The sequence below is a fragment of the Rhinolophus sinicus genome, linkage group LG03 (genome assembly GCF_036562045.2).
Source record: "Rhinolophus sinicus isolate RSC01 linkage group LG03, ASM3656204v1, whole genome shotgun sequence".
In the NCBI taxonomy this organism is placed as follows: domain Eukaryota; kingdom Metazoa; phylum Chordata; class Mammalia; order Chiroptera; family Rhinolophidae; genus Rhinolophus; species Rhinolophus sinicus.
This window is the reverse complement of record NC_133753.1, coordinates 12,540,528-12,558,815: the sequence shown is the minus strand read 5'-3', so window position 1 is coordinate 12,558,815 and position 18,288 is coordinate 12,540,528. Positions and strand designations below refer to the sequence as shown.

The window sequence follows — 18,288 nt, the reverse complement described above, 5'->3', positions numbered from 1 at the left end:
TATGAGAAAGAAAATGATTTAGAGGGACTACGGTATCGTGTTTCCCCAAAAATAAGACCTAGCCGGACAATCAGCTCTAATGCGTCTTTTGGCGCAAAAATTAATATAAGACATTATATTATATTATATTATATTATATTATATTATATTATATTATATTATATTATATTATAGACCCGGTCTTATATTATAATAAAATAAGACCGGGTCTTATATTAATTTTTGCTCCAAATGACGCATTAGAGCTGATTGTCTGGCTAGGTCTTATTTTTGGGAAACACGGTAGAAGCCGGCTTCTATGCGAAAATTTCCCAGCGATGCTCCTGCTGATTTCTGTGTCAATGACACACACCAAAACTTTAAATAAAGATGTGATTCAATGTTTTCATTATTTTAATGCCTAAATTGGATTGACCCCATTGTCAGTCTGATCAGCTGCATAAATTGATCATTAAGAAGATTGAAGAGAGAGGAGGAGGATACCAATTGATGGAGAAACAATCAATTTGGCATTTGCATTTAAACATAACTTTGGCATTTCATTTATTCAGTGCAATCTCTGTGAGGTGTAAGCGAGTTGGGGAAGACAGAGCATGGTTACCTGAGTCGGAATGGGTCCAGGAAACCAAGGTCAGCATTGCTCCCGTCACGGAAATGACAAAGAAGCCTCCATTACCACAAGAACACTGGTCTTCGAGGAGAGGGTGCTTCTAGTGGCTGGTGGAGAGGAGCAGAAGGAAGACGGGATTAGAGCCGAGGAGAAGAGAGGACCCTCTCAACCCCAATGGATGTCATCTCTGGCCTGACTCTGAAAGGTGATCCACTTCAGTGAAAAAGTCAATTGCAACAGTACCTCTTTATTTCTTGGAAAGTTACTGAAGCACTGGGTCTTTCACAATGGAGTGTTCTTGAAACTGCCTCCTGGGGCATAAAAGGACCCAGAAATTTGAAAACACACACCATAAACATTGTGAGATTATCTCATTTTACTACAGCTGCTCTTAAGACATTGGTGAGCTCATTTTCCTTTACTATAGCTGCCACTGAAACACTTGTCTATCTAAAGGAAAAACATCAGAGCACCCACAGCATTCAAGGCCAGTGTCCCACCTCAGACACCAGGTACACAGACTGCAAAGTCAATGATTCCCTATTCTGTGGTAAAATAAAATTACTCTGACTCTACTTCTTGGGGAAAACAAGATGCCATCAAGCTGAATCTCACTAAATGCACTGCACGTTTTTCAGCCACAATTAACCAATAATCTTGCAAAATAGGAAGGTTGGTACATGAGACAGATTGCATAATAATTTGATAGAAGATACATTTTTGGCCTCCGCCTCAAGGAAGACACATCAGTAGACTTTCTGATGAAAAGAACTATATTACCCTATGAACTTTAGTGTGAGAATGTTAGCGAAAAAAATTCATTAAATCAGTGGTTCTCAGACAGTGGTCCCTGGAAAAGCAATAATATCCCTGAGAGTTTGTTGGAAATGCAAATCCTTGGGCTGCACCCAAGACCTACTGAATCTAAATATTTAGAGGTAGGGTCCAGCAATCTGTTTTAACAAGCCTTTTAAATGATTCTGATACACTGTTTAGACCTTTAATTTATCCACCCATCCAAAGACACTTAATCTGTTGTTGTAAAACAAAATTACCCTACTCTACTGCATGTTAAACTTCAATTAAGGGCAAAGTATTGAGCTGGGGATTGGAGGGAAGAAGGAAGGGTCAGAGAGAGAGATGATGACATTGCTACCTGTGAGAAATGGATTGTTCACTATGCGAGATAAGACGTGTATATAGGCAACTCAAATACAGACAGACTGTGTTATTTCCTTTAACAAAGGGTTTCAGAGGAGACATTTATTTCTGATGGGGTAGGGGGGCAGGACAGGACAGGAAAAGCTTCAAGATAATAACAATACTAATGCGCCTTGAGAACTGGACAGGATTTTGACTGGTGGGAATAGGCAACAGCTGAAGCAAAGGCCCAGAGGTGAGAAAACATGAAGGTTATTCAAGGCCGTGGAGTAGCCAGGTCTGGCTGATGCCAGAGAAACTTGAAGGTGATCCGGGTGAGACAAGGTCACTTCCAAGTACAAACAGGTAAATTCTTAGGGGTCTGTGTCTTCTCTTTCTTGTGTGAAGACCATCCGGCAGCATCTGTTACTTATGTTAGAAATTGACATCTGATAAACTAGGGTGACTTAAAGATTTCAAAACCCAGTTTGTTTTTCTGTACTTTTCGTACTGCATTTTCTAGAGGGGAGCACCTCAGGCAGCTTCAAGGCTTAACTGCTGAAGGTTTTCCCAGGAGGAAGACACAAAAGAACATTTTTAAAAAGGCATGAATCTGGATGTCGCAGTAGCCTCGGGCCATTCTGCAAAGGGGCAAAATCTTACCACACCTAAAAAGCCCCTGAGGACATCTATGGTTTTAGCTTTATAAAATAACTCAGGTGGAGAGTGGTGTACCTTAGTCACAGGAAAAAGTGAAAGGGGGAGAGGGAGAATGGGTGAAGGGAGTCAGAAGGTACAGAGTTCCAGTTATAAAATAAGTCAGTCACAGGGTTGTCATGTACACCTTGGTGACTATAGTTAACGATACTGCATCTGCATATCTAAAAGTCGCTGAGAGAGATCATAAACGTTCTCATCACAAGAAAAGCAAAATTTTTTTGTAATTGTAAGGTGACTAATGTTAACGAGACTTATTGTGGTGATCACTTCACAATATATACAAATATCAAATCATTATGTTGCACACCCGAAACTAATGTTATGTGTCAATTATACCTCAACTAGAAAAACTTAAAACATGTTAAAAAAAAAAAAAAAGTTAAACCGATGCTCAACATCTCCAAGTAGAGAAAAAATACTTTTCATACTCAAGAAGGTATGGTTTTTGCTTCTAGAATACTGACATAAGTAGAACGCTTCATTTCCTGATGCCGGATGATAGAACGATGGGATACTGAAAACATCTCTGATGTCACACAGGCTCTGATGGACACACAGCTGGATTCAGTATTGGTGATATCTGGTCGCTCATCCTGGTCCTGCCATTTAATCACGCGAGTCATTTTGGGCAAGACACTCAACCCCCTAAACCTCAGGTTTTTATCAGTCAAGAAACTGAGGCACTGACATGCTCCTCCTTTGGAATTTATATAAGAAAACAGACAGGAAGTTGCTACGAAAATTATAAAGGGCAATACTGCACAGAGGTATAGAAGTATCCACGTCATTCAGATGTTTGGGTACTAATTAATACTTGTTACTGCACTGGCCTTTGAAAATATAAAATTGAAATGTTTCTTATGCCCTTGAGGCTCCTTTTAAATATTTGCAGAGACAGCAGTTCTAAGAAACAATCTTGGCATCAACCAAACCACTCTCCCATGAAACATTTCACGGTAAATTTTTCACTTGTGATTTTCTTTTTTTAAATTTTATTCCTCTGACCACGATAGAGCATCCAGTTATCTTTCAGCAGCGCCTGGCAAGCACAACTCAATCTTCAGCACCACAGACATATACGATGGCGATAATTGATCATCTCTGCAGTAGTTTCGTCCCAGATGGACCATTTACTAATTTATTTCCATATGTAACTGGCAGAGAGATTAATCAGGCTTCCAACTTGGAAACATGAATTGCGCTTTATTCCCTTAACAGGCTAACTCTGGACAAGAGGAAGTAAACGTTTATAGGGAAAACCAAGAATTCCTCTTAAAAAGCCTGTTGACCTCAGGCGCAGGCCTTTAAACACATACACACATGTACACACGCACACACGTCCACGCAGGGCTTGCTTCTGTCAACTTGGAGGGCTGCTTCTTTCTTTAGATACCCTTGGGCTTCCCACAGGAGTTGAGTCTCATATAACTGCAGGCACACGTAAGCTCAGACACGGAACGCCAAATCAGGTCCAGTTGCAGCCACATTCTCCTCCTTGTGTGCAAGCTCGGGTCTCATATTTCTGAAACTGAAGAGATCTTTTCGCCATGGTGCTGCACCCAGCTGGCCCAGCTGTGCAGTGCCCAGGCACTGGAAAGTATGTGCTTTCTTTTTTCCACTCTTTTTAAGGGGCTGAACTTGACTGAATTCAGCAGCTGCCATATCCTCAGCGAGGCAACGGCTAATGAATTGTTAGCATTGCTCCCAGTTCCCCCGAGTTCAACTCTCAGTCCACTTTTGTTTCTAATTCTACCCCAATGACACCAGCTTTTAGCAAAGAGTGTCAATGTCAACAAGATTGTTGTCCGATGACAGTGTTTACATAGAGAAAGCCAGCCAATCCCAACACAGGGCAGAAAGCACAAGCGGCTTGGTAATGTGGTCCATGAAACCCAAGGCCTGGGTCAGGAGGCTCAGTAGGTAGGTCCACGTACAGATAGTAATGGCTGCATCCACTCACCTGGGCCACTGAACAATCACGTGGCTTTGGAGAAGTCACTTAACTCAGGTTCACAGTTCTCTCCTCTGTAATATAAGTTTAGTGCTACAAGGTTCCTTTTATACTATGAATAAAAAATAAATGAAAATAAAAAAATCAGCCACTCCCTTGGTCTCTGTTTAGGCGCTGCCAAACAACCCGAAGTCTGGAGCCTCTGAAAGTGGCTGGACTCGTCCGGATGCTTTGGTGCTGAGATAGACAGCATCTTTAATCTTCATGTTCAACAGGCTCTTTAAGCAGAGAATATGTGCATGTGAAGATCGTGCAATGATGTGAATCTTCACAAGGGCTTAAGAATTCGATGCAATACCACAGTTTGAAGTACCGTCCTCGGTGGGGCGAAAGCTATAAGGCTGCATAGGTCATGGTCCTTTGTCTTTAACACGCTCACATCTCCGTGAAGAAGAGACACAAGTCATCTTCATATAGTGTAAACAAGTGCTCTCATTGAAGACAAAGAAACTGTTACGGGAACATGGAAGACGGAGAACTCCTCCCAAAGAGGGCGGGGGGGGGGGGGAGATCTGTAAGGTTTTATGGAGAAAGTAGAATTGAAGCTGGGCCTCACAAATCAAAGATGAGAGTAAAACACCTGGGCAGAGGCCGCACCAACAGCAGAGGCCAGGACACGTTATTTTGTGCCCTTGGGCAGGCACAGGATGCACAGGGCAAAGAGGACCTCGTGAGAGGGCAGGCTGGGAAGGGGCCAGTGGGGGAAAGCCCTGGACGCCGGCCTGCAGACTGCCTTTCACCCTGTGACCACCGAGCACCTTCCGCAGTTACTGGGCAGCAGAGACGCCAAATGAGCTCCGCCTCAGGAAGTTGATTCTGGCAATTCTATTACCATTTAAGACTGGTAATGAGATCAGTCTGTACCTTCATTTTTCTCTTACTCATTCCATACTGCCACTATTTGGGAATCCCTCAAACTTATTTCTTCTTTTCCAAATCAATTTCCTGGCCCTTCAAATGGAAGCAATTGAATTTTCTACAAGCACTGCCAGGATTTAAATTCGACTGACTGGTTTGGCCTAAGGCTTGGCATTTAGGTGTATGTGTTTTTCTATTCTTATGAAAGAGTTAAAATAACATGGCATAGACTGGTGGTTTTCTTTTCTTTCTGTATTTTTTTTTAAACTGGAAAATATTCCTGGGTGATGAAAAAAATATACAAATGTCCCAACTGTTGGAAGGGCCTGCTCTGTCACTCCCAAACAGACAAATGGTGAGCTACTCATCCAATGCAGTTCATTGAAACTTTTCTGACTTCCGGTTTCAGAGCCCAAGGTTAATGAGCCCAAGGTTTCCAGGGCCCCTCCGAATGTAATAATAGCAGAACGTGATGTAAACCCTCATGCCAATGGTATTTGGTTCCTCTGCCTTGGGAGGCCAAGCACAGGTGGCTTCCTGCAGCTGTCACAGAGAGAAGCTGCCCACCATGATACAGAGGGCCCCACCAGACAAGCCCGGGCGTGGGGGAGGGGTCCGCAAGCCTGCCCTCTCCTGGGCCCCAAAGATGGGCTGTATCTCCCAACTCCACAGGGATGAGTGTAGGGAGCCTCCTCTGAGACAGGAGCAGCCCTTTGATCTGAACCTCCATAAAAAGCAATTCTGCATTGAAGACGTACTTAACTGCCCATCTCTGGGTGGCTCAGACTGCAGATAGGCATAAATGGGAAGCTTCAACATTAGTTTCATTTTGGATGGCCTTATTTAGAAAAGCAAATTGTGTCTACCCACTGGGCTGTCAGACATTCTAGGGTTCAAGTCCCTGACTTACAAGGCAAAAACTGTCCCAGCCCTCCATCTACCCAGGTGTTCTGGAAGCTCCAGACACACCCCCACCCATAGGTGTTCTTTTGACATCTAATCAAATAATTGCTGTGAAAAACAACATACACTAGGAGCGAGGTAGTTCTCTACACACATGAAAAATAGTCTCAGACACTACAAAAGAGTTGCATGTCTCATGTGTCACTTTCTGTAAAAGTCCACCTATGGTCAGAAAATGAATTCTCCTCAAATGAACAGATTGACTTAAATTACCATGCCATTTTACATTCTCTTCACTGATACACGCATAATAAAACTATAAGGTAAATGCAGGCTTAAACTGAATAATGGGCATACATAAAAATATTTTGACATTAAAAAACTCAGTATAAATTGAACTACAACATACTTGAAAGCTCCCGCAATCGTAACGTGCACATTGAAATCCATTAACCTAATACCTAGGCTGCTATTCAAAAGCAGAGGTCTAGCATGTAAATAAATACCAATTTGAGCACTTCTCCTCTTAAATTACTGTACAATTTGATTGTAAAGTCACACACTGACAAAGTCTATCATATTTATTTGGTTGCTCTCTAACCAGCATTCAAGTCTTACCAGGCTACAATGTGGCAGCGTAATAAAAACACAGAGACCAGCAAATGGTACCAAAAAGTAGCAGCAAATGTCAAAGACAAACCAGGGTCACCACGGGGAGAGAGATATTTACATAAGCATTCAGAAGAGACAATGGAGCCCCAATTTCCTTTTAACTGCACAATCAACCTCTCTGTTCCTTGCCTGATCATTTTTATATAAAAGCAATTTCCACAAAGATACATTCAAAGACCTTAGTTGCCATAAACTCAGCCGCAGTTAAAGATTCTGTTGCACATTAGATTTGCTTTAACACTCAGCTATTTTCAACCAAAGCTTTCATTCCTTACCCATCACTGCCCCCCTCCAAAAAAAAAAAAAAAAAAATTAGCTTCACTGACAATATCTTTCTTAAATATGTCATCTGCCAAGGCCATTTTCTTCCCTTCGTAACTCCCTCACATTTGTTTCATTTGATGATACTTACCCAAGCAAGGACAATTGTTTGACTGGAATCTTGCAACTTTCAACTTTGCCCAGATTTTGCTGTCGTGAGGCAGGGGAATGCCAAACCCCCCGATTCATCGCTCAGCTGAATCAGAGCTATATTTTAAATTCTTTTACACTTACTTAATATAGTGCGTGCTGCCTGTCCACTGATGCGATATCAGAAACCTGCAAGCTACTATTTCTGCAACTGTGTCACTGTAGATAGTCTGAAACATGTACGTAGCTGTTGCCATGGAAACAAACACAGCTAGGGTAGAGTGCCACGCTGTGTTAATTCCTTCACCCATGAACCCCAGGGGAATGCTAACATTCATCTTCTTTCTCCTTTAGTCTCACACTGCTTTAATATTTTTTTTAGCATTATCAAATGATGTACTAAATACGTGTGCTACACCTGGCAATACGGATGGCCGAAATAAGCTGTGTGCCAACCTCGTCTGCTGGGTATCCGCTTAAGGTGGTGCAGCTCTGCAATAGATCCTTTCACTAACTTCTCCTGGGAGAAATGGAGAACTTTGGCTCTTTCTTTTAAAACGGTGTGGGTAGGACAAAAAGGTGAGCATCTTGTCTCACCGAAGAAGAACAGCTATCGAGGAATTGCACCAGAATAAAGATGCTATCAGCATTGTGCCTTATCAGGTCTATGAAAGGCAGAGGGAGGTCTCGCAAACTTTCTGAAGTGGATCCAAGCTAAGAGTTGTTTTCCCTTCCAGCTAGAGCTGCATTAGCCGGCTGTAAAGCCAATAGTTTTAATTAGACAAAAGCATAAACCTTCAACAAGGGCTTCATCTGTCCCAAACCCATGGAAGAAGATATTAGAATGAGTGAGTCAGTAACAAGATGGAAATCTGCCACCATTCAGAAAGAAATGTGATTTTCCTCGAATCTGAATATTCTCTTATTTGCTGTAAGTTCAAATCTCTGCCCTTATCAAATGTTTGGACCAACTGGTGGAGAAAAGTCAAATTCTTTCAATACATCGAAAAGCCAAAATGTGTAAATATTGGTGCATCGGCCATCTTCCTATTACTCAAATTGGTACACTACTTTAAATAATGGGGTTACTGAACACAGCAGACGAAAGTAAGCTGTTCAAATCTTAATTACACCCTATCCCTTGGGCTAGTTAATAATATTCAATCTAGATTAAAAGGGCCACACTTTAGATTTGCATGCTGATGTGCTTCACTTGAATACAATTTTCGCACTAAACAATCAATTGTAGTCTTTAAAAGTGCCGATCTGTGACTCTGAAATGGAACGTTTTAAAGTAACCGCTTCTCTATTTGCAGGAATTATGGCAAAATTACCCTACCAAAGTCAAGCAAAAATTTCCTATTATTTTCTAAATTGAATCATTCTTGGCTATATCCTAAGGTAATAATAATCAACTCATCCCTAAGAGAAAGCATAACAGGAAAGAGATGTACAAACTTTACTGGTGAAAGAGATAAATCACGCTTTAAAAGCAATCTCATGATGTTAGGGTCTAGTACAAAGCCTAGTCGGCAAGTATTAGCAGGGCAGGCAGAGATGACCTTTTAACAGTGACCAGTACCTACAAATGTAACGAGCAGAACCACTGCAATAAAAAGAGTCATTTCTGGATCTACGTTTCTGGATCTACATTTGTCAAATATTCCCAGGCATTTTCACATAGCTTGTCCCATTTGACTATCACAAGATTATATTATGAATTAGTTTGGCAAGTATCAACAATGTCATCTTGAAGTAGAGAGCACTGAGGTTCTGAAAATCAGTGACTGGCCCAAGGTCACACAGCAAGTGGCAGAATAGTCTCTGCTACCTGATCTAATGCTCTTTCCATGCACCATGCTGCCTGCCTCTGGGTGGCTCACAAATGCAGCTGGTTGTAAAGGACTAAAAGGGACTTATAGTAACAATATGTATAAAAGGACAGATGCAGAGTATCAGATTAACGGCTGTGGATATTAACTGTGGCTGTGGTTAAGCTAAAGCTCCTCTCTGCCCTCACCTACCTACCCTCTTCTTTCTCTGAAGGGTGGGAGGAGAAGACCCAGCCTTGAGGATGAGTTCAGCAAGGCAGATCATCGCAGCCTGCTCACAAAGCCCTGAGCGCCCTTCGTTCCCAGGTGCCCAGCCCTAAATCCTGGTGCTACTGCTCAGAGAGGGCCTTGCAGGGGAAGGATGGTGGGAAGCACTTTGGGCTTCGGAGGTGAAAAGGGGATTGGGAACAGCAAAAAACAGCAATAAAGTAGTTAGTCTCCTGTGATGGGTGCGTGTGTGTGTGTGCATGCATGTGTGTGATGTGTATGTATGTGTGTGTGTATGTATGTATAGCCTATTGGTATGTATTATGTAGTGTGTATGTATGTATCCTATTGGTATGCATGTATATATGTGTGCATGTATGTATGTATGCACATCCTGTTATGTATGTATGTATGTATGTATGTATGTATGTATGTATGTGAATCCTATTGGTAATGTTTCTTTGAAAAGCTGACTAATACACTTCCCGAAGGAATTAAGCCATTCTGGACTAGTAGATGATTAAAAGTGGAATTCACCGTGATTTGGGTTATTCACAACCTCCTCCCCACAGTACCCTCGATATCAAGAATTAACTGGATTTGGTCATGCCACATTTTGGTGACAGAGGACTTGCTAGCAGTAAATGTTTCCAGACTCCTGCATTTATTCCTGGTTGGCCTGGTGGTATTCCAGAAGCCGCAGAAAGCCTAAGGGGCAGTGTCCTAGGGAGACTTCCCATAGAGGCAGGGGGAAACTGGGGGCCTTCAAACAAATGCTCCAAATCAGGAGTCCATGATTTGGTTTCTTTTGAGAAAACACTTTCTAAAATGGACTGTATTTAAACACACACACACACACACACACACACACACACACACACACACAACGAATTGGGCAAACTACATAGCACATGATTTAGCCTGTTATACTTTTCATGACTTGGAGGGCATTGTGTACATGATACCGAGGTGCTCTCAGAAGCTACAGAAGCATGGGCAGGAGGGGGAAACGGCCACCCACACAGGGACAGACCCCATGTTATAGTGATTTTCTAAGCATTGTATTTACATTTTAATTTCCTCTGGCCTCTGAGTGCCCCTGGCAGTCCAGGTATCAACTGGCCTCCGCACCACTGAAGTGGCCTGGCCCTCCATGTTCCCTCACTGTTTTGATTCACATCTAATATGCCAGGGGCTGTGAAACCAAATAAGAGAGTTGATTAAAATTTTGTCTGAAATAAGATGAATACAGACCTGAGAAAGTGTCCCTGAGCACAAAAGTGTCAACTTTTGGATGCTATTGACTCTAGGTCAATTAGCCTAAAGCCAGTCACCTAATGAGCAATTTGCCTGCGAATTTAAAACCTTTTTGACTGTTTTTACATGGGAATGTCCTTTGCTTTTCTTTGCCATCTCTTTGGCATTATAAGCTTTATAAATCAAGCCTTCTAAGGGCACACCCAGCTTGTTTTTAAATTAAGTTTATGTTTTTTAATTTTCAAATTCAATAATTTCTTGAGGTATAAGCTATAATGCAAAAACACTCAAAATGGAATTGAATTTCTGGTGAACTGGTTATTAGGCAAGTCAATATGAGCCCTGGTTTTAAGGAAATGTTTACTTCTAATTTTAATCTTTGAGGACGCAAAAACTGTCCAAGGAAATCTGAAGATGAATCAGACTTGAATGCACAAACTGACTTTCGCACACTACCTAGACCTCTTTTTCTTATGGCACAGGACTCGCACAGTTGAGTTTCCAGCCTCCACTGAAGGGAAGGAATTTTGTGTGGCCTGGTTTTGTTTTTTCTCCAGCGTAAATTTAATTTACGGGCACTATTGATCAAAGTTTAGCTTGTTGAGTCTCACTCAAAGCAGTGCTCACCTTCCCATTCACTCCAGGAGCCTCTGTTGGAAGTTTGGAATGCTTGTATGTTATATGTTGGCACAGAAGGCATGAGGTACCTATGATCTTTTGTGTCAAAGCAATGCATAGACTGTAGAAGTCTGAGAATTACTCACCTGACAACCCAAGTCTTACTGCAAGGTGGAAAAGGCCCAAGGTCAAGGTATATCCAGCGTGATTAGAACTGATGGCACTTCATTCAAAAAGATAGGCCAGGTGCCTTGCAGCACTATTCCAAGTGCCCTTTGAGAGGGAAAGCAAAGACCAGACCTGACGTTAAGGCCAGAAGCTAAATTGACCTATGAGATTAGAGACAAGCTAGTGGGTATGCTCCTACCCTGTTTCCCCAAAAATAAGAGCCAGACAATCAGCTCTAATGCATCTTTTGGAGCAAAAGTTAATATAAGATCCAGTCTGATATTACATTATGTTATGTTATGTTATGTTATGTCATGTCATGTCATATCATGTCATGTCATGTCATGTCATATTATGTTATAGACCCAGTCTTATATTATAGTAAAATAAGACCAGGTCTTATATTAATTTTTGCTCCAAAAGACGCATTAGAGCTGATTGTCTGGCTAGGTCTTATTTTCGGGGAAACACGGCAGCAGGCAGCATCAGGGCTGCAAAGTAGGACAGGACAGAATTGGAGATGGACCCTGCGTACCCCCTCCCGCCACAATTATCCGCCTCAGGCTCTCACACAGGCATGGCCCCTCTGGGCAGAGCCCCTGAGCCACTGAATCACTTTCAGAAAGCAAGCAGCCCAATCAGCATGGTAGCCTGCCCTGGAGCTGCAAGGATGCTGGCCAGCTAGCGAGGGTCGTCTTTTTCCTGGAGCACCCATTCTGCTGTTTGTCATGCAGGTGTGGGGAGTTTTGGGGCCAGCTGCTGGAGAAGAGAAATGATCCAGGAAGGCCTCACTCTTAGGATGCACATATGGAGGCCCAGTCAGGGTTTGGGAAAAAGTTCTCCTGGGAATAGAAGCTTTTCATTCTGAAATTATATTGTGAGGACTGCTTTAAATGTCTCCAGTTGGGGACAGAGCAGCTGGCTGTCCTCAGTGTGTATGAACTTCCTCTATCTCTATGTGGAAGATAATCAATGAACTCAATTCATGTGCCCTCAAAGGGGACATGTCCACTCCAGGACTGGACTCTCATACCTTGCCACCGGGGAAGCTGCAAAAAAAATTTTTGTTTTGCTTTTTAATCTGAAGATATGGTGAATTGCATTCATGTGTTTTACCCTAATCCCCCCTGCTTAATAAAATGGGAGTTTTTAATACAGTTACTCCCTAGTAACGCACATAATCAGAAGAAACCACTTCCATCGGAACATTTTGGGGTCTGTTTTAAAAGAGATCAAATAACACTGACTTAAATAAAAATATGGTTGGTTGTTTACTTCTCACAAAACAGCCCACGATAGTAGGCCGTCTGGTGGGGCAGCGAGTGGGATGTGATTGGGCAGCTGGTACCCCAAAGGCAGGGACCCAGGATCGTCTCTTGTGTTCTGTTGCTCTCTCCTAGTGTGTTCCCCACATTTGTATGGTTTTCAGTACCTTTCTACCACCTGTCCCCGTCCCAATCAGAAATAAGGGGGAAAGGGAACATGAAGGCTTGCTCCTTCACATTGAAGGTAAAATCCACCCATTATTCCCATGCCTTCCACATTCATCCATCAGCCGGAATTTAGTCACTTAGTAAATGGGACAGGCGGTATCCAGCTATACTTCCAGGGCCCTACTATTGGAAAAAAGCAGAGAATAGATTCTGGTGGACAACTAGCAGTGTTTTAAAAACACTAAATATATTTATGGGTGAGATATATGTTAAAAGTTTACACACATACATGGGAATGATAAATACCAAATTCAAGATGCTTACATGGGGGCCAGGGAGAGATGAGTCTTGGGTCTGGGGAAGGGATATACAGGGGCTAGCAACTGTGTCTTCAATGATTTATTTTTTAAAAATATTTGGAGCAAATAAGGCAAAATGTTGAGATCTGCCAAAGTTGGGTAATGGGTACATGAGTGTTTCAGCATTTTTTATTTTAGAAATAAATCATTATAAAATCTACAAAATTTAGCATTATCTCAATGACTCAAACACAGCTCAACTCATAATTAAACTATATTTCACCAATTCTAAAATGCACATTTTTCTACATTTGAACTCTCAGAAATGAGTGGATCTAATTAGAATACTAGGCAGCCTTTTTTCCTGGCGGTACATAAAATAATGCTATATTTTACAATTAATGGTAACTTAGCTTTGAAGATGTGCAATGTATGAACTATATTTCACATGGACCGTGGTGCATTTTAGTATGTTTGAGAGTAGGGGGAAGAGGTCTCCACAAGTGGCCCCACAAAGCTTATGAAGCTCTTAGAACCCCGTAGCTGAGCTCCCCCTGTTGGGGGGGGGGGGGCTTCTGACTTCTAGAACAACGTTATTTTCACTGATAGAGCCTCTGACCGAGGTCAGGCAAAAAACACACATTGGGACTAATTTTCTCCACTACTGAGGAAAATCTAGCAGATAAAAGCCTTCCTTTATTTAGTTCTAAAGACCTTAAGAACTCTCACCTGGTAGGCGACGAAAGCATAAATGGCACTTACAAACTGAACTCAACCCAAATGGGAAGAAAATAGTCAGATAACGAGCTGACCAAATTTGGGGCAGGCTGAGAGGACATAGCAGACACAGGAGTCAGGTGACAACAAAGGCTGCTCCATCCACCCAAAGTCGAGCCATGGTCCTGGCTAGCAGAGGTGACAGATGAGACCACCACCATCCATTTTCCTTCGATGTCCGATATGTGCGATTGTGGAACTATCTTATAGAAAATTCGCTAAGAATACACTGGCAACATTGTTTTTTCCCCTCTATATTATCAAGATGCAAATGAACCAAAAAAGGGGGGGAATCCATACACCTGGTTTATACAAATGCAGAAAAATAAATCACCATTATTTAAAAAAAAAAAAAACAGTCATGAAAGTTTTCTTCATTTCTCACATTCAGTTAGTATACAGTTGGCATTTTCAAAATTCAAACCTGATGTGGATCTGGAATTGAATGAAGCACATTGGAAGACATCTGAGTGAAAAAATAAAAGTTCCAGCCATATGCTACTGGTGCATGAATTTGAATATTGAAAGGTAATCTAGAAATGAGAATGTTTCCAACTCTCCTTACCAACAACATAATTCATAGCAACCACACGTTTTATAGACGGAGCCACTTCACCATCTAAAAGACAACAGTGGAACAGACGGAGTCAGGGGCTGAGGTTCTGTCACAGCCTGACTAGTTCCTGATTTTCACTAGGTCATGACCATTCTGAAGCTCTCCTTCATCCCTGAGGAGGGCGCAGTAATGATTTTTGTCTCATCAGGCATATTGACACACAGGAGTTTCTAAATTTGTCCAGTTTGGTTAACAATGGGATGAAAAACCAGAAGACCACTCACAATGGCTGCTTGCAAAAGACATATGCAACACCATTGAATAAGCTCTAATATCAAGCCCATCAGATTTTCTCCTTACTTCTATTTATCTCCATAACCAGAAAGGAAATGAGCTAGGGCCAAACCAACAACAGGGACTCTCCCCTTGGCTCTCACACTTGTCTGCTCCCCTGGCTAGGATGGCAGGAGCCCCCCTGCCCCAGCTGGGAGGGTTCACTGACAGTGCCCAGCTAGCACTGTTCATCCTGTCCCTGGGCCAGGCCTCTAACTGGGTCACTCAGTCAGGAAATGTACAAGCCAAGTGGTCATGTGCATTGCTAATCCACTCATGTGCACTCAGGGGACACCAACCCGCACAAGACTGAAATCGGCGGCATTATGCTCGCTCTCTTCCCAAACCACGTTTTCAAGAATGCAGCCTGCGTGTTTGCAGAATGGGTACAAGGCTAGGAGGAGGCCCAAACAATGAACGTTTTGATTCCTATGCATTTGGAAATGGGAAGTGGTTGGCAAGGCTTGTGACAGAAGTGAGCAATCTTTTACCAAATTATTAATACGCTGGGAGAACAAAATGATAGCATTTCTTCTGGATGTCCTGGCGATAATTCACAATGAACTGATCCTTCAATCAGCCCCAGTTTTTAAAGACTGGAGCACCGGAAAGCCAGAGCAGGGTACAGAGCCACAGCTCTGTGTGATGCAAGTTTCGGAGCGTCTGCGATAACCTGGTCCTGCCACCCATGTCTCTACCCCACTCCCCTACCGCCCCAAGACCTTCACCCTAATCAAGATCCCAAGTCTGGGGGAAATCTCTGAGGAGTGGCTTTGCATTGCTTGGGAGAGACCTTCTCCTGGGTATAGACTTTCTGTAACACAACACATTACAACGTTACTAGACCAAATTCTCACCAGCAGCAACCATGGCCCACAGGATGAGTTGTTACAACTTCACCACTCCCAGTTAACTCCTCTAGAGACCTGGCACCCAGTGCTCTTGAATCCAGTCCCCACGCACGCCAGGTGCTTCTGAACCCGATAGGAACTGGTTATGAAGCACTTTCTTCCTCGACAGGCCTTATGCATCCTGGAGGTCTAGGACGACCTTCATCCTGGCAGGGAAACAGAATATCAGAAGGAACAGCAAAGGGCTGGAAAAGATGTGTGATCCCTGACTTAGCCCCCTGCGTGGTTTCTGCCTGGGTAAGTGGTAATGGTCGAATCTTATCTCTGCAGCCTAAACTTGACCGGAGATACAGCTGTGATCAAGGACATTGTGGTGGTGTTTGCTAATGTTGTCTTGTTTGCTGGTTTGCCTTAATCAGTAGGTTGCCTAAAATTACAGAGCTAGTGAAACACTGTCCCTGAACCCACCTGCCTTACACAGCAAAACAGCAGCTGATTAAGTAGTTGGTGAAGTGATCCCAGAAGGCCATCTAACAGTACAGTGGTAGAGATCAAAAATACCCAACCCCAGCTAGTGTGAGGCTGATCTGGGATTCCAAGGTGGTAAGGTAAGATGCAGGTAAGATGCACTCGCCCCTATCGAGTTGCGCCACCAATGGAAAAAGGGCAGTGACAAACGAAGACTGCTTTCTACTACAGGGCAGGCCAGGAAACACTTGAGAAACTTGAGAATCTGACCACATCCAGAAATCAACGTTCAATAAAAACTCCCTCGTTGAGCAAGTGCTTTGCTAAAAAGGTCGTTCTATTTGCAAGCCATACATCAGCTTGCCTTAACTTTATTGTAAGGAGAAATCCAAAACGTATTCTGGAAGAGATCAACCCTAACTCTATTTAGGTCATTCTGCTGACATACACAAGTAATGGGACGTGTGACTAATTCAGAAACAGCCAAGAAAGGTCAGTGCCTAGTTTGTTTCTTAACCCACAACAATCTGTGAGTAACATTAATAGGCATTTGCCACTATCTACTGTCAATTCTGCGGTCATTAAAATGAACAGAGGTAGGGAGAGGATTTCACACGAATTTCAAAAAAAAGAAAAGAGGGCTGGCCCAGTGGCTCAGGCGGTTAGAGCTCCATGCTCCCAACTCCGAAGGCTGCTGGTTCGATTCCCACATGGGCCAGTGGGCTCTCAACCACAAGGTTGCCAGTTCAATTCCTCGAGTCCCGCAAGGGATGGTGGGCTGTGCCCCCTGCAACTAGAAACACGGCTGGACCTGGAGCTGAGCTGCGCCCTCCACAACTAAGACTGAAAGGACAACAACTTGATTTGGAAAAAAGTCCTGGAAATACACAATGTTCCCCAATAAAAGTCTTGTTCCCCTCCCCCCCCAAAAAAAAATAAATAAATAAAAAGTCCATTAAAAAAAAAAAAAGAAAAGAAAAAGGTATGCTAGTATGTAACGACTAAAGCCTGGAAATCACACATTTAAGAACAGCCCTCAAAAGCATTTATATGATGAAGCATCAATAACCTGCCTGTGAAGTAGAAATGATTATAACCACATTTTATCAGTGAGCAGCCTGATAGTCAGGCATGTGAAGTGATTTGTCCAAAGTTCCTCAGAAGTTAATAATAGTCAAGCCAAAATTAGATCACCAAGATTCCAGGCTCCATCCCAGAGCACAAAGCTGTGTGCTTTGTCTCCAGAGGGTAGGACCGTTATAGGACGCCCGACGCTAGCACGGACCAGTCCGTACAATGTAATGCTGATGCTCATCATGAAAAGCCACATTCCCACGTCCCCTCAAAGGCAACCAGCCTTCCTCCATCTGGAACCACTGGGCCCATAAGGGACCTGGCAAAAGACAATAGGAACTGGGTCTATAGATCAGGCACCACGCCTGCGGCTCTGCCCAAAGCCTACTCCGTGTTATTCCCATACAGTATAGACCTTGTACCTTTGTAACATTCTGCTAAGAGGAAAGAACCTCTCTGAGCACATGGAAGAGACATTCTAGTAGACATGCTTTGAGCAGACTCCCAGGTTGGGCAGATACCTGGAAAAAAATTAAATAATCGCTATCAATCTGTCCTTTTAAAGTACAGTTGACCCTTGAACAACACGAGTTTGAATTGCATGGGTCCACTTCCACGCGGATTTTTTTTTCAATAAATGCAGTAAATGTACTTTCTCTTCCTTGTGGTTTTCATAATAGCATTTTCTTTTCTCTAGTTTACTGTAGTGTTAAAACAGAGTAAATAATACACATAACATAAAAAATGTGTGTTATTGGACTGTTTATGTTATCAGTAAGGCTGCTGGTCAACAGCCAGCTACTAGTTTGGGGGGAATCAAAAAGCTATACTTGGATTTTTGACTGTGAGGGGGGCTAGCGCCCCTAACAACCGCGTTGTTCAAGGGTCAACTGTAGATGTCACATCAGGTCCCTCAAAACCCTCTCACCAGCTTTCACATCATCCGACGACCACTTTCACCACCACCACCCACTGCACGACTCTGGGCTCATCTCCTTGTCATCTTCCCCCCCTCACTCTGTTCCACCCACCCTGGTGTCCTTGCTATTCCTGGGACAGAGCAGACCCCCTTCCGGACCCCACACTTGCT

At 42.9% G+C, this 18,288-nt stretch overlaps 1 protein-coding gene across 5 annotated transcripts in view; it reads right to left on the bottom strand.

Moving 5' to 3' along the window:
- The window catches only part of FOXN3 (forkhead box N3), a 367,936-nt gene that overhangs the window by 270,764 nt on the left and 78,884 nt on the right, over positions 1-18,288 (bottom strand). For 2 of the 5 annotated variants that reach the window (XM_019744745.2, XM_074327057.1), the window contains exon 2: positions 602-717. The exons of 1 other annotated variant lie outside the window; for it this stretch is intronic. The gene's annotated coding sequence lies outside the window, so the exon portion shown is untranslated. Of the gene's footprint in view, positions 1-601; positions 718-7,326; positions 7,474-18,288 lie in introns of those variants that run through there. 2 more of the 5 variants (XM_074327056.1, XM_074327058.1) reach the window with 2 other exon arrangements.